At 41.6% G+C, this 12,694-nt stretch overlaps 1 protein-coding gene across 3 annotated transcripts in view; it reads left to right on the top strand.

Annotated features, from left to right (window-relative positions):
• The window catches only part of TSNARE1 (t-SNARE domain containing 1), a 209,151-nt gene that overhangs the window by 102,020 nt on the left and 94,437 nt on the right, over positions 1–12,694 (top strand). The window lies entirely within an intron of this gene.

The raw sequence follows: 12,694 nt of genomic DNA, 5'->3' as shown, positions 1-12,694 counted from the left end.
GAAGGCATCAAGCATATGCTGCCTCATCTTTCCTTTTAGGATTGGAAGGAAAAAGATATCACTCTGAATGAGGGAGAGATGTATATTTGCTTCAGTAGAATCCTGAATTTAGAGCAAAAGAGATTTGAGAATTTTCCAGTAAAGCAAATGTCTTCTGAAGCAATGCTTCAAATTTGCCAAGCAATTCCAAAGGTTTGGGATGAATTCAGATTTTAGAAGAGAAACAGGCTGTGTGTAAGTTCTGACACAGTTGACTGATCTAACAACTCTTTGATTGTGGGTTCTGACACTGTGCATCTTCTGAGCAGTCCGTTTAGGACAGGGCTGGACAACTTTGTTTCAGTAGAGGGCTGACCTGCTTGGGATCATGGGGGCATGGCTGAAGTCTTCATGAAATTTCTCACCCTTTTCTTTTTTTTTAAGGGTCTTAAGACCCTTACATGTTTTAATGCACACATTATGTCATCTTAACACCCCAGTGGAGGAACAAATTTTGGGAATGGCAATTTCAAGATTTTTTTAAGGGTAAAATAGGATCGTTGAGGTTCTCCAAGATGTTGGCACCTGTATTGTCTATCAACCTGTCCAAATAATAATGGGGCAGAGATGCTCCGCCCCCATCCATCTGGGGGCATCATATTTCTCAGAAGGTCTGCAGACCCCTCTGCTTTTTGGAAAATAATTGGGAACAGGAGAAGAGAAAATTACTTTTGTGACAGCAGCTGTGCAAGTCTGTCTCTTTACAGGTAGTAGTAAAGGTTCTTCTTTTAGTTCCCATGCGTGGGGCTTTGAGTAGATGCATTTTCACAGCCCTTTATGATTGGGTCTGCTGGAGCAGCTGCACCAGTGCTCTAAACTTCCAGAAATGTCATGAGGACCAGCATTCCCAGAAGCCTATCCAGGGTTTCTCCTCTGCTAACTCCAGTTTTCCAAGCCAGGATGTGGAGTTCCATCAGTCCCAATTCCCCACAGTCAAGCAGGAGGACATGATCTCCCCAGGACCTCTGGGGCCTTCCAGAAATTATAATAGGAGACTACCAGCTTTGCCTTGGCAACAGAACTGGAAAGTGCAGATGAGGAGAACTGATATATCCCTCTTTCTACCTCCCATTGGTTGATGGAAAGATCAGAACTGATAGGTCTTCTCTGAAATCAAAAGTAGATAGGCCACCTTCTCTCTGAAAAAGAACGTAAGGAGAGCTTTCTCCAACTCTCAAAGCCTGTTGCTGTTGGATCTCAAAAAGGATATAGCAGAGCCCTTGGTAGTATTGCCACAGCAATTGCTTGTATTCTTCAGGATAAACTCCACATTTAAGACACTCTCAATGCAAGAGATGATGCCCAGAACCTTATCAAGCGCTATACTGAATTTCAGTTATTCGGTTATTGATGCTTTGAAAGAATCTCTGCCTTTTATAAGACCTTAGAGCTAGGATGGGAAACTCTGCACCCAGACAAACCAACACAGTTGCTGCATTCATGTGCATGCTGTAGCAAACACATAAGCTATACTGTGGCTTAATGTGATGACCTGGGCTTTCATGTTAAGCCACAGACTGTGTTCCCACAATATTGTTGTTTATTCGTTCAGTCGCTTCCGACTCTTCGTGACTTCATGGACCAGCCCACGCCAGAGCTTCCTGTCGGTCATCACAATATACTGAATATACTGAAAACAATATACTGAAGCACAAATAAGCTAGCCCATTTATGGCTTAGTAGTGAGATATGTTGGAACCTAGGGATAGTTACAGGCAGTGGGTCAATGATGTCAAAAAGGTGGGTGTAACTGGATGATCAGACTCCCACCTCCTTTTAACACACATCTCACACCTGTAAAATGGTTGGGTTTCCACTGCCTATGCGTACATGCCATTTTAACATCATTAATCATCCACACCTGTCAGACTCATCCTCAGATAGCAAATTAGCTCAAAAATCCATAAAGGTGGTCTCTGGATCTGGACAGCTTTCTCTTCCTTAGAGCTCTCCGGCTCTCCATCTTCTGAATCAGGCACAGCCGTTGCCACTCTTCCTTTCAGGTAACCCTGCAGATACCCAGAAAATCTCGCTTCCATGGCAGATGTTAAACTAAGAATGAACTCTGGGATAGACTTGCGCAATAGGTCATAGGATTGGATTAGGAAATATAGTCTTGGGTCTCCCTAATCGGATTAAGCTAATTGTTTCAAGGTGGATCGGGGAATATTACTAATGCAGCAGCAAATGTGATGTTATCAACCCTAGTAGAAGGACATAAAACATCCAAACAACTGCCTATTGCCATCAAGCATTCAGCAGGAAGGGAGACCCAGGGCTGGAGCTGAGAGGAGAACTAGGCATGATTTAATGTAAACTGCAGCCTTAATTCAGCTGATGGGAATTATATGGGGCAATAGATCTCTAATGAAGCTAATTTTATGCTGATGCTTATTTCCAGTGCTTAGTAGTGCATAGAGTGCGTAGAAACATGGCTGGGAGGTTACAAAGGATCCCTGATCTCCTTCATCCTCTTTACATGGACAGGCAATCTAGTCAGTTACCTTCCTGGCTGACTTACCACCAAAAGTGTTGAGAAAAACTCATTTTCCAATTACCCACTCAATGGAAGTGGTCATTTTCTAAGTCCTCCCAGCCACCACAGAAGAAACTGGGAGGATGTTATTCTCTTTCTCCTTTCATCCAAGGAGGGAGGGAGGGAGGGAAGGAAGGACATGTCAAGAGAAGGAGGGAGGAGTCTGTTTTGGTACCATCAAGTCAGGGATGCTCACCTAACTCCTTCCTTCCTTCCTTCCTTCCTTCCTTCCTTCCTTCCTTCCTTCCTTCCTTCCTTCCTTCCTTCCTTCCTTCCTTCCTTCCTTCCTTCTTTTACTTCTTCCCCTAATGTGGTGAGGGAAAGCAAAGTGGGGACAGAGATGGAGTGTCTAGACATATTTATTGAGCTACTCTATCATATTACTTCAGAAAGGACAATTAACTCCAGAGAGCCCCATGTAGTTGCCACTGCTGATTGCAGGGCTGGCTCAAAGTAATCTCTTCCAGATCAGTGCAGCAGGTTAGCTAACTAGGTTAGTCTGCCTGCATAACACCCCAGCCTCTCCCTTTGAGTGTAGGCCAGGGCCACAGAGTTCAACCGGGGGGTGGGGGGTGTTGTTCAAGTAAACTAGCCTAAATTGTTCTGCTATTCAAAATCGACAATGATGGATCAGATGTGGAGCTGCTACCAGACAAGTCCCCTGTTTGCAGAATCTTCAGCCTTTGCTTGTCATACTCTTTTGATCTCTTAAAATAAAGATCTCAATAAAGTACAGTATTAAAAAAGAAAACTAATTGAATAGAGGGCATAGTTCAGGAAGGGTTCAGCAATCATCCCAGCAACAATGCTTCTGTCATACCATCATAATATTCCATTGTAGATTAGGGGTGTACAATGCTGTACAACTGACTCATTTAGCAACTGACTCATTTAGCAACCATTTGCAGTTATGAGAGTGATGAAAAAGTAACTTTATGACCAATCCTTGCATTTATGACCTTCTTAAGTCTGTAAAGCAAAGGAAAGCTAAAGTCAGATCGTAACCCCAGTCATAGTTCCACTTAGTAACTGCTTTGCTTAATGACCAATTTGCCGGTCCCAACTGTGATCACTAAACGAGGACAACCTGTAATTTGCAAAAAGGACTTCCTGAACATGCAGGGTGTAAATGTAACCACTGTTGGCACTTTTTAAAAGTTGTGCTCTTTCCCAGGATGATATGGCAGCTGCAGAGAGCAGCTGCAGGATCCCAAGTAAGGACATGGCTGCTTTAAAAAGTTGCAGACAGATGCTATATTTGTTCTCCCATGTGCTCTAAGCACCTTTTTAATTACTTCCGTAGGGCTGCATAAGCCTATGACAAATAGACTTTGAGGCAATTTTTACTCCGAGCAGATAGAGGAAATGTCTCCTCTACATGCTCAAAGTTCAGTTAGAATTGGCTGAGACGTCACAGCCAGTAAGGCACTGTTTCATAAACAGCCACATCTGTCATCCAATCCATGCATGTTTATCTCTTGAATTCCAATGTTGAAAAATGGTGAATCTTATCCTACAGTCTATGCGTTTGGTGCCTTCTGAAAAACATCCCTAAACAACAGAGGAACTTGAAACAAGAAGAGGAAGGACAGTACACAAAAAAGAACCAAACTTGATGCCAGATTACATGAATTGATAATAGAATTAAACCACAGATATTCAAGGGGTTGTGGATGTAGGGTTAAACATGGAGAAAGGAAGAGCTATTTCACTCTTGCATATTCATCAATATAGTATGGGGGTGATATGTGTGTTTGAATTACTACTTGATGCCAGGAATTCAGTGAGAAGACGGATATAATCTCAGCCCATTGTCTTTCCAGGTAGATCCAGCTGATGTTTATGAGATAGAGTATTTTTGGTGATGGTCTTCTGCTGGAATTTCCCATCATCCTGGTGACTTTCCAATTTGTTGTTCTCAATGTGAACGTGGTTAGTTTTTCCCCTTCCACCAAGCATGTAGCTTTGGGAGTGATGTGCATGAGCAGTGTGGGAGGAAAAGGACACACACCTAACCAGCCAGATCAGCCGTTCCTGTGAATTGATCTAATCCTTTTAAAAGCCATCCATAAGCTTATCTCCAATACACCTGGCTGTGCATGTTATTGACCACTTTTGCACATTCTTTTGGCCAGGCTGAAGGACTGACAACTATTGGTAGGGACTGGGGGCAAAGATAGCAAGATATATCCCTAGGAGAGGAAGAGGAAAATTCAATTTTCTGCTCCACTTTTGCCTTATCAAGATCAGGTCGTCCTTAGTTAGTCATTTTCAGTTGGGCTTCATCATCGCCCATATCAGCTGTTCCCAACCTGGACACTCCTCAGATGTGTGGACTTCAACTCCCAGAATTCTCATCAATGGCTGTGCTGGTTGGAGAATTCTGGGAGCTGAAGTCCATACATTTGGAGAGAGGTCAAGCTGAAGAAGTCCAATATATATTTAATAAGGATGTGTTTATTATTCATTTTATCTCAATTGTGTTAACTCATTCATGGCTTGAAAAACCTCTACAGTAATTCAATATAATTGTGGGGTCCCCAGGCTGGGGAGTAATTTATTGTTTCCTATAATGCATGATTTTAATTACTGGTCCAGCAGTTGAACCTCTTTTCTGGCCTGTGAGTAGCTTAGCTCCCATAGTGATGAATGGCAGATGCTTAAGTAAGTGTGGATTGTCACCTTGCGGAGCAGAATTGATGCCCCCATATCTAACATCACAGAGAAAATCTGGGAGAAGAAGTTATTTGCAGTGTGTGTGTCTGTATTTAATGTACTACAACAAAGAATAACCACCCCTGTTCCTCTAGGAATCAGAAACTCAGAAGTGGCTTAATGCAACTGCAAATGGAAGGGGAAAATAGAGAGCAAAATCCTGTAGGGGGAAAAAAAAAGATTCCATCTGTTCCTCACACCAAGAATTTCCTTGAATAATAAGCAGATGAGATTGGAGCAGCTGAATGAGTCATTTCTGGCATGGAGCCAGCAGAGAGTTGAAGACCTGACGGTGACATGATTGCATAGGGAAATCTGTTTGAGGTCATTTTGACTGGTTTCTCATAATCACTGTATATAATAGTCTTCTTCCCTTGAGACCTGTAAAATTGGATTTGTATAGTCTAATCTAAACCCTGTTTGGAAGTCAAGGAGAGGGGTTGTCCTTCTCCCCCACCCCCATCCCCCTATTAGCATAGGTTGTAGTTCTGAGATTGTAACCTCCCTTTGGGTTCAGCAAAACTCTTGAAAACTTGCTTAAGTGTTTCCATGTTTAAGAATAGGCCAGCGTTTCTCAACCTTGACAACTTTAAGGTGTGTGGACTTCAACTCCCAGAATACCCCAGCCTCCTTGTCAGAGGAGAAGCCCAGAAGGAATGAAATATTACCCCTTCTGGGGCTGTTTGCTAAGGCATCCCTGAAGGTAAAATAATAACTGATGGGTGGAAACTTTACAGAGTACAGATGGTTCAGGACCATGGAGAGCATCTTCCAAATAGTCCCTCTTCATCCTATTGATGGCCAATGACCCTGTCTGCTTCTGCAGCCTGTTAATTAAATGGCCTGTTTCTTTCTTTTGTGTGTTTGTTTAATTTTTATTAATTAGTAATTGTTCAAGATATAATTAAGACACATAATGTAGAATATAAGACCAGCAGAATACAAATCAAAGAAACAAGAAAAGCTGAACTGGTGCAGGAGTAAGCAAAAAAGCATAATGGCCTGTTTGTAATGTGAAGGCTCTGTGTCCTTTAGTCTCCCCACTGGCTCTCACAATGGTCACTTTTGCTTACAACCTGGAGAAGACTACTATGCGGCCAGTTTTCAGTGCAAATAATCACAGCAAAATTCTTCCTTTAAAAAAAAAAAAAAATCAATTCAGGCTCAAAGGAGACTTGAATATTCTTTGCTTGCTGCTGAATAATGTGGTTGGGCCTGTTTGTATATACCCTGTGAAGTACAAGCCACTCTTCAGTAACCTTAAGGGCATGTGCTTGGGTTGCTAAGAGAGGAAGTAAATTGTGGAGCTCAGAGATTTGCAGTAACATAGTTGTTGTTTTTTAAACTGTGGGGTTGAGAAATTTGCAGGGAAATAATTATTTTTTCTCTTTTTTTCCCACTTAACTCCTCAAAATCAGATAAACCTATCAAAATGAAACATAAAACCTGAGATCGATCGATCTTTCTCTCTCTTTCTCTCTTTCTTTCTTTCTTTCTTTCTTTCTTTCGTTCTTTCTTTTCTGTAGCTTTTACCCATGAGGTATTTAGCTCTTCCACTGATTGAAATCAATTCTTCCCACCAGTACTACAGTACGTTCATTATTATTCTAACTGCTTAGAAGGAATAAATGAAACAATATGTTATTTGTATGGTGAAGCAGGATGGGCCATAATGTTAGGTGAAGAAAGACACATTGACATTTATTTTTTTGGCAAAAAGCATCTCGACATCATGGCTCAAACACTGCCTCTTATGTACACTGAGAAGTGCAAAAAGGCTGAGGTTGTGTCATGATGTCACAGCACAGATTTCACTGTTCTAGCATCGTCATGGTTGGGAATGGTTACCTATGCTATGACAGCCTGTGCAGGTAGCTGATGTGGTCCTTGTGAAACAGCAATACTTTGTTCTTTACTCTGCAGGATATTTAAAGGAAGGGAAAATGAAGAGAATGTACCCCTACAAATGTGAGACAGAAACCCATACTCGTGATAGACTTAGTGACTCTTTCGGGGCTCTCTTCTAGGCCGTTAGAAAAAAAAGCATCTAGCATTAGCTGCTGTAAATCATGATCCAGGTCCTCAAATGACCAGAGAGAGAGAAAGGAAATAGCCAGGAAATTGCTGAGCCAGAAATAAAATGCTTTTAAACCTCAGTGGAGGAGGGGGAACAGCCACCCTTTTGTCATCTTCACCATGTTTTGTGCTCACATTCATTGATATTAAACTAATAGGGTTTCACGAAGGTCACTTGGCTTAAGGGAAAGCTTATAGGGGCTTTAAAAGAAGAGGGAGTCAACAAATATTTGGCTCACAAAGTTCAGACTTCTCAGAAATATTATTTATGCTTGACATTAAGTGGACACTTCCAAAAGCTAGTAATCATATTCTCTTGCCTTTCTTTTATCTGTTTTTTTCATTGCTTTCTCCTCATAGAATCACAGAGTTGGAAGGGACCTTGGAGGTCTTCTAACCCAATCCCTTGTCCAGGACAGGAATCCTTAGGCCAGCTCAGACAAAGGGATGTCCAACTTTTACTTGTAAACTTCCAGTGGTAGAGTCCCCGTCACTCCAAGAGGGAGGCTGTTCCACTGCTCATGGTCAGGAAATTCCTCCTTATTTCGAATTTCGGTCTCTCTCTGTCAGGTTTTCACCTGTCAGTTATTATCCTACCCTCAGGCACTGTGGAAAATATATCTACACCCTCTTCCCTGTGATAACCCTTAAGATCTGCTCATATTTACACAGAGGTGAAAGTAAAGTTCACCCTGGAACCTTCAGCTCTAGTTTTCTCAAAGTGGAAAACAGAAAAATAGAACTGAAGCTGGAAAGCTTTGTTCTCCCTGCCTACTTAGATGAGAAGCAGTTCTAAGAACTAAGAGGATGGTCTAGGGAAAAGCATAAACAGCCCAGCTCACCAATGTATGCCATCAATGGTTATAATGTCCTATTGCTATTGTGATTAGTGCTGGTGGTTGAAACTCTTCTGCTTTTTTTTTTTTTCCTGCTGGTTCTCATTCAGTCTGAAGAAAGAATTTGTTTTCATAATTATTTCCAAGCAGAAGAGAAGGTTTGGTGAAAAGTCCCACTGTTCTTTCCCAGTTAGTCCAGGGTATGTGTGTGAAATCCTTGCTTTTCTTTACACTATCATGTCTCCATAATAATCTGCTTCCTCTGTGACTTACAATACTTCCATTAAATCCCCAGAGAAGGGATCTGGAGGAATGCCTCCCAGGAGTTATTTTAGCAATGCTGCTACTGGCACCAATTTTGTCCAGTCCTTTAGAAATCATCGGAGAATTTCTTCCTCCCCTGCAGGAATATTGAGCATCAGGCTGCCGAATTTCTCCATCCACAGATTGGGTGGAGAATTAGAGAAAGCATCCAGATCTTGGTCATGAGTGTCTCAGTCTTCAGGTTGCAGATGTCATGAACCAACTTGAAGCACAAGCTGATGCTCCCTTATGCTGGTTGCACACAATGATCCACTGCTTTGGCAATTTGCTTTGTGCTGGAGAGAAACGCTTGTGCTGCGAGACACAGAGTATGATGAGCATCTAAGCTGAGAATGAGTATTGATGAGCAGCAGTTGTTCAGACCTGCATCACATCAGCTGGAAGGTTCTCTGGTGACCACACAGAGAATAGGATCTGTGCTACCCTAGGGTCTAGAGAAATATGTGAGCATCCCTTGTTCCATTTTGAAACCACATCCAGGCCTTGTTTTTACCACTGGGCATCCACCACCACCCCAAAACTGTCCAGAGTTGGAGAAAAAGATTCCCTATTGCAGAATGCAAATGACTTCTAAACGTACCTAAAGGTTGGACACTTGACTTGAAGAAACCAAACACCAAATGAAAGATGATCAGGAGAGAGATTGTAATCACCTGTGGAAGCCTTTGTTTCTAGAAACAACCTTTCAAGAGGATATACTTTCTGCTGAGGAAATACTTCTGTTCAGCTTTCCCAGCATAGCAGGAGCATAATAAATATGCTGGGCATAATTCTTCACCTGAGCCGTAGATAGTTAAATGAAGCAGAGGTTGCTCCTGGCAGCCTCTTTTCATTCTGTTGCTTTCTGTTTTCAAAATCAGCCCTTTTGGCAAAGAAGTAAACTGATATTGGTGGCTTATCCTTCTGCTCAGTAATCCCTGTGCCCCCCACCTCCATCCTATCCCCATAGATTTTATGCTATTTACATAGACAGATTATGTGAAGTTCCCAAGGACAATAGGACAATATTCCAAGCACGTAAGCTATTTTATGGTATACCTGGGGCAAAGAGCATAACCAAGACAGAAGCTGCCCACACTTTTGCGACAAGAAAATTTTAGGAATTAGTGGAAACTTGCTGGCATGGGCTGTTAGTTTCTTGTGAACTTGTCAATTCTTATGGGTCCTCGACACTTGCATTTACATATTATAAGTCATATGATGCTGAAGTTGCTCTGGGTAGCCAAGAAAGACCCCTGAATTCAAATGTGTTGCATGCAGAGAAGAAGTGAAGAAGAGAGAAGAGACCAGCTGTGGGTACTGCATTCTCCCAGTTCCCAGGGACAATCTCCAGTTACCCTGGCAGTTCAGGAATCATAGGCTGAGCATCCAGAACTGGACATGGATCTAAATTAATCCATCCTTTGCTATGGACTTAGTTTATAACCTTGGGGCATGATCATTATCCCACAAAGTCCACAGTTGCATTGGAATCATAGAATCAAAGGGCTGGAATAGCTTTTAGTTCAACCCACTGTCCACAGCAGGAATCTTCAGACAACCCCTGACAAATGGTTGTCCAATCTTTGTTTGAAAACCTTCAGTGATGTTGTTCCCACAACTCCAGGAGTCAGGTTGTTCCACTGCTTAATGGCTCTCATCGCCTGGGAATTCCTCCTGATTTTGAGTTATCTCTCCTGTTAAGCTTCTGTTTCTTGGTTCTTGTCCTGCTCTTGGGCACTATGGAGAATAAATCCACACCTTCTTCCCTGCGACATCCTTGGGACTGGAAGACTATACTCATGTCTCCCCTTGGTGTTCTCTACCCAATTCTTTTCATTGTTCTTCATAGGATGTTGCTTCCAAGCCTCTCACCATCTTTGATGCTCTCCTCTGCACTCTTTCCAGTTCTTCAACATTCTTCTTGTATTATGGCTACCAAGAATAGTGATTAAGATATTATCCATATAATGTTAATCTATGTAACATCAATATTAAACTACTCCAATTCTTTTACATACTATTAAATCTAGACCATATTGAAATATATTTATGCATGTTTAAATATAAGGAAAAGCTTGATGGTCAAATCTGTACAACAGTGGGACCGTTTGTCTATGGAGGTTGTGCATTCTCCAGAGATTTTTAAAAGGAAGCTCTTGAGGACAGTTTAATTGGTTTTAATTGGTTTTCCCACCCTTGATTCTTGTGGCCCCTTTCAACTTTATAATTCTATGATTCTGTGATATTGCTCCATCTTCTCATGTTTAGAGTCTAAAGATATTTCAGAAATGGATTAAGAATGCATCTCTTGAATGTAGATTCAGGTTCATTCTTGAAGTATATCCCCATCTTGACCAACTGTTAAACTTCAAAAAATGCAAAAGTTCCTTCTCTATTAACTTCAACTTGCAAAAAACCCAGATCTGTGGCCTTGATTGGCCACTCTTGTGATAATATGCACGTCGGAAAACATCTCACAAATGTTTCCTCTTGGCTCAAAAGAAGAGTTGCAGCTGCCTGCCTGATTAGCTTCCGGTATTACTTGATGACCCCAAATATCCTCATTACTTGCTGATAAGTTGTGAACGTTTCCAAGGAACAACAGTCTGTTGGGTGGAAAGCAGGAGATAATCTTGAAGAATGTTTGGATATCATTGTCTGTGGCTCAAATGTTTAATGTGACAGATTGTTCTCAAGAAAGAGAAAACAGAATATCTCAGAGAGTTTGGCAATATTTACCAAAATCTATGTTTTCATTCATTTGCCCTTCCCTTTTCGATAATGGCCCCCTAGAAAAAAAAGATGGCTCCACTGCCAATATCCAGACTGTCCTTAGCCAAGGAAACCATACTTCCCTGATATTTTGGATGGAAACTCCCATAATCCTCAGCCAGTGGGCCCATTAGAGAGATGAGGCTGAAGTCCAGTTTACATTGGCTTGGCAAACGATGTCCCATGTTTTTTGGCAACAGTGAGGATTCTGAGATCAAGAAATAAGGCAGCCCTCCAAGTCCAAAAATGTTGAAAAGAAAGGATGTATTTGTTTCTTCCCCCAACGATCGAAAGATAATGGAGAACCCTTAGCTCACACATGATAACGACGTTCAAGACATCAAAAGAACTATTTGATTGGCCTTGGTGGAAAAGCAATGAGTGAGATTAGACTGATCTTTCCTTCAGTAGAGCTGTATGACGTAACATCAAAAGCCTAGTGGCTTGATTAGATCTGATGGCATCTTAAAGTCTACCTTCATCAATGAAGAGTTCATGAGGCATACTGGTTAAAGTCCTCCTATATAAATCAGGAACAGCCCAGTTTTGATCTCAGGAATATAGAAGGAGAAGTCCACACCTTGCCAGGTTCTTGGACTAGTGCTATGCACTTTGCATGAAGTTCTCCTGTGAGATATCTTACAGTTTGCAATTGATCCAAAGTATGATGGTTCACGGGACAACTCTGACTGTTGCAGAATAACAGGTCACTGCAGTTGTTCCCAATAGGCCTCCAGGTTATCTCCTTCAATGGCCTTTATGGCATTGCACCGGCCTATGTTGCACACCACCTCACTTTGCACCTACCCCACTTCGGAACATACTGCCTTGGAGGCACATTTGATCCATTCCTCCCTGCATTTTGCCAGGCAGTTAAACCCATACTCTTCCAACATGCATTTGGCTCAAATTTATTAATTCTGGGTGCTCATCTTGGCCATATATGATATTGCGATTTTTACTTTGTGGATTATTGTCATGCTTTACTTTGTCGCTTGCCACCCAGAGCTGTAACTGATTGGGGTAGCCAGCAAATACTGTAAATAAATCACTAAATTGGTAAATAAATTGATTCCAGGGATCAGTCAACTGTTCAGGTCCAGGAGCCATCATTAAAGTCTACAGTGGTTTGGGGTCTTCCTTCCCCGAAATTACCAAAATGAGCCATCATACATGCAACAAAATTGTGTTAGATTTTGGCCATTTTAATATATATTTCAGTGTAATTTGGGTTCATACTCACTGAAGGGTGACATCATCCATAGCTCTTTCATATACATCTGTGTGGTGTTCTGTGACCCTTTAAAGTGCTACTGAAATGTTGTGTTGTTGTTTATGTGCTTCTTGACACATAGTTTAAGAAGAAGTCCAGGTTCTTCTCTTCTTTTAGGGAAGCTCCACATTCAAGTGGATT

This window comes from Candoia aspera, chromosome 3 (assembly GCF_035149785.1).
Source record: "Candoia aspera isolate rCanAsp1 chromosome 3, rCanAsp1.hap2, whole genome shotgun sequence".
NCBI lineage: Eukaryota > Metazoa > Chordata > Lepidosauria > Squamata > Boidae > Candoia > Candoia aspera.
Note: the sequence above shows the minus strand (reverse complement) of the source record. Positions and strands in the feature narration are given on the sequence as shown.